Genomic DNA, 2,997 nt, shown 5'->3' with positions numbered 1-2,997 from the left:
AGTCCAGGTTCTGTGGTGGTTCTCTTCAGTCCAGGTTCTGTGGTGGTTCTATCAGTCCAGGTTCTGTGGTGGTTCTATCAGTCCAGGTTCTGTGGTGGTTGTCTTCAGTCCAGGTTCTGTGGTGGTTCTCTTCAGTCCAGGTTCTGTGGTGGTTCTATCAGTCCAGTTTCTGTGGTGGTTCTATCAGTCCAGCTTCTGTGGTGGTTGTCTTCAATCCAGGTTCTGTGGTGGTTCTCTTCAGTCCAGGTTCTGTGGTGGTTCTATCAGTCCAGGTTCTGTGGTGGTTGTCTTCAGTCCAGGTTCTGTGGTGGTTCTCTTCAGTCCAGGTTCTGTGGTGGTTCTATCACTCCAGGTTCTGTGGTGGTTCTATCAGTCCAGGTTCTGTGGTGGTTCTATCAGTCCAGGTTCTGTGGTGGTTGTCTTCAGTCCAGGTTCTGTGGTGGTTCTCTTCAGTCCAGGTTCTGTGGTGGTTCTATCAGTCCAGGTTCTGTGATGGTTCTCTTCAGTCCAGGTTCTGTGGTGGTTGTCTTCAGTCCAGGTTCTGTGGTGGTTCTATCAGTCCAGGTTCTGTGGTGGTTCTCTTCAGTCCAGGTTCTGTGGTGGTTCTCTTCAGTGCAGGTTCTGTTGTGGTTCTATCAGTCCAGGTTCTGTGGTGGTTGTCTTCAGTCCAAGTTCTGTGGTGGTTCTCTTCAGTGCAGGTTCTGTGGTGGTTCTATCAGTCCAGGTTCTGTGGTGGTTTTCTCCCCTGGATGGTCTGATACATGGAGGGCTGAGCGTCTCTCTGAAGAGCAGTGAACGTGTCACTGGGCGAGCACCTCACACTCTGAGAGACAGCGACACAGGAAACACAGTATGAGCACTTTACACACTGCTCTGTAGCATTCTCTCTCACCTCTACTTTCAGTGTCTCTCTCTCACTCACCCAATTACCCACTCACACAAACAAACACAAAACTGTATACAAAATAAACACATAAATTAATACGTTATAACATACTTACAGCCAGAATGTCTGGTCCTCATTTTCAGTGGTGTGTGTGTGTCACCGTTAGGGTCAGGATGGACACTGTGGAGAGAGAGCTGTGTCAAGGTAACAGTGAAAATAGTACAAAGAGACTATTATGACGCAGTAATAAAAAAAGAAGCAGTTACTTATCAACAGGTAGTTTGTTGATATCATGACCATCTGTAGAGCATCTATCCAGATTATCCAAATTAAGTGTGACTAAAAAACAATTAAACCATAAATCTCTTTATCACTGAGTTTTCTCTCTAATACACTGATGGAAGAAATCCAATTTTATACAGATGTAAACACAAACCAAGACAAATGTCCATAACTAAATGGAATTCAACAGTTTGGCTTTATTGAATGTAACTGTACCTGTGACAAACAGAGTGACTCCAGGATCACCAGTATATAGAATGTTACTGTACCTGTTACAGACAGAGAGACTACAGGATCACCAGTATATAGAATGTTACTGTACCTGTGACAGACAGAGAGACTCCAGGATCACCAGTATATAGAATGTTACTGTACCTGTGACAGACAGAGTGACTCCAGGATCACCAGTATATAGAATGTTACTGTACCTGTGACAGACAGTGACTCCAGGATCACCAGTATATAGAATGTTACTGTACCTGTGACAGACAGAGTGACTGCAGGATCACCAGTATATAGAATGTTACTGTACCTGTTACAGACAGAGAGACTCCAGGATCACCAGTATATAGAATGTTACTGTACCTGTGACAGACAGAGTGACTCCAGGATCACCAGTATATAGAATGTTACTGTACCTGTGACAGACAGAGTGACTCCAGGATCACCAGTATATAGAATGTTACTGTACCTGTGACAGACAGAGTGACTCCAGGATCACCAGTATATTTCCCTCCAGTCTGATCTGTTATAAATCTGAACTTGTACGTAGCTGAGTCTTTCTCTCTCAGGTCTGTGATTCTCAGGTTGTGACCATTCTTCTTATCCCCATGATACTCCAGACGACCTGCATACTCTGGGTCCTGACCTAGATCTTCAGGTTCTACACCAGTCCCCTATTTAGTGAACCAGACGGTTGATGTGACTGTACCACTGGGATATCTGATAGAGCAGGACAGATCCACTGTTGACCCCTCCAAGACACAGATACTCTGAGTGGTGTATGTAACACTCCAGCCATACTGACCCAGTACCACTGAAACACAGTCACACAACACAATGGTATCAGAATGAAGACAAGGTCTATTGGCTCACACTGAAGGTAGGGTTTGTCCACACTTTGTTGTTGTAGTTGCTGATTTGAGTGTGAATGGAAACCAGAGATAAGCATCACTCAGTGAGGTGTGAAAGATAACTATTTAAAGTGAAGTGGAGATTCCTAACAGAACACACCAGAATAACATTATGATTATTATCCTTTTAGAAATGTCTGTAGATTATTAAACAGAGCAACTAAAAGATAAGAATGAGACCATACCTGCTACAGACCAGAGAAAGACCACCAACACACTTCCTGCTGTTCTCAAGGCCATTGTTGCATCTCCCACCCTGCAGTCTTAGAAACATAAACAACAACTCACTCTATAGCTGGTGAATAACTACATACATACCATCAGGGGCAGCAGGTAGGGCTCTAGTCAAAAGTAGTGCACTCTATAGGGAATATGGTGTCATTTGGGATGCAGTATAACAACACATCATCACCACAGCCTTGAGTGGATGGTGTGTAAATAACATCATTATAATAGTTTGGTAATATGGTCTGTGTCAGCGATATCGGCAGGTAGCATAGCGATTAAGAGAGTTGAGCCAGTAACTGAAACATTGCTGGTTCAAATCCCCGACCTGGCAAGGTGGAAAAATCTGCCAATTTGAGCAAGGCAGTTACCACCAGGTTGAATGATAGCTCCTATCCCCAAGCTGTGAGACTACACAACAAGTCACACATACCTTTTATAGGAGTAGGATCTAGGATTAGTTTCCCATTT

General features: G+C 44.0%; 1 long non-coding RNA gene across 1 annotated transcript; it reads right to left on the bottom strand.

Annotated features, from left to right (window-relative positions):
* Positions 1 to 663: 663 nt before the first annotated feature.
* On the bottom strand, positions 664 to 2,572 carry LOC123733172 (uncharacterized). The gene is made up of 4 exons (XR_014379649.1): positions 2,487 to 2,572; positions 1,860 to 2,204; positions 1,002 to 1,066; positions 664 to 823 (listed from the first exon to the last, which is right to left on the bottom strand). It is a non-coding gene; the product is annotated as an uncharacterized LOC123733172 (long non-coding RNA).
* Between the last annotated feature and the right edge of the window lie 425 nt (positions 2,573 to 2,997).

The sequence above is a fragment of the Salmo salar genome, chromosome 12 (genome assembly GCF_965601325.2).
Source record: "Salmo salar chromosome 12, fSalSal1, whole genome shotgun sequence".
Classification (NCBI taxonomy): domain Eukaryota; kingdom Metazoa; phylum Chordata; class Actinopteri; order Salmoniformes; family Salmonidae; genus Salmo; species Salmo salar.
Note: the sequence above shows the minus strand (reverse complement) of the source record. Positions and strands in the feature narration are given on the sequence as shown.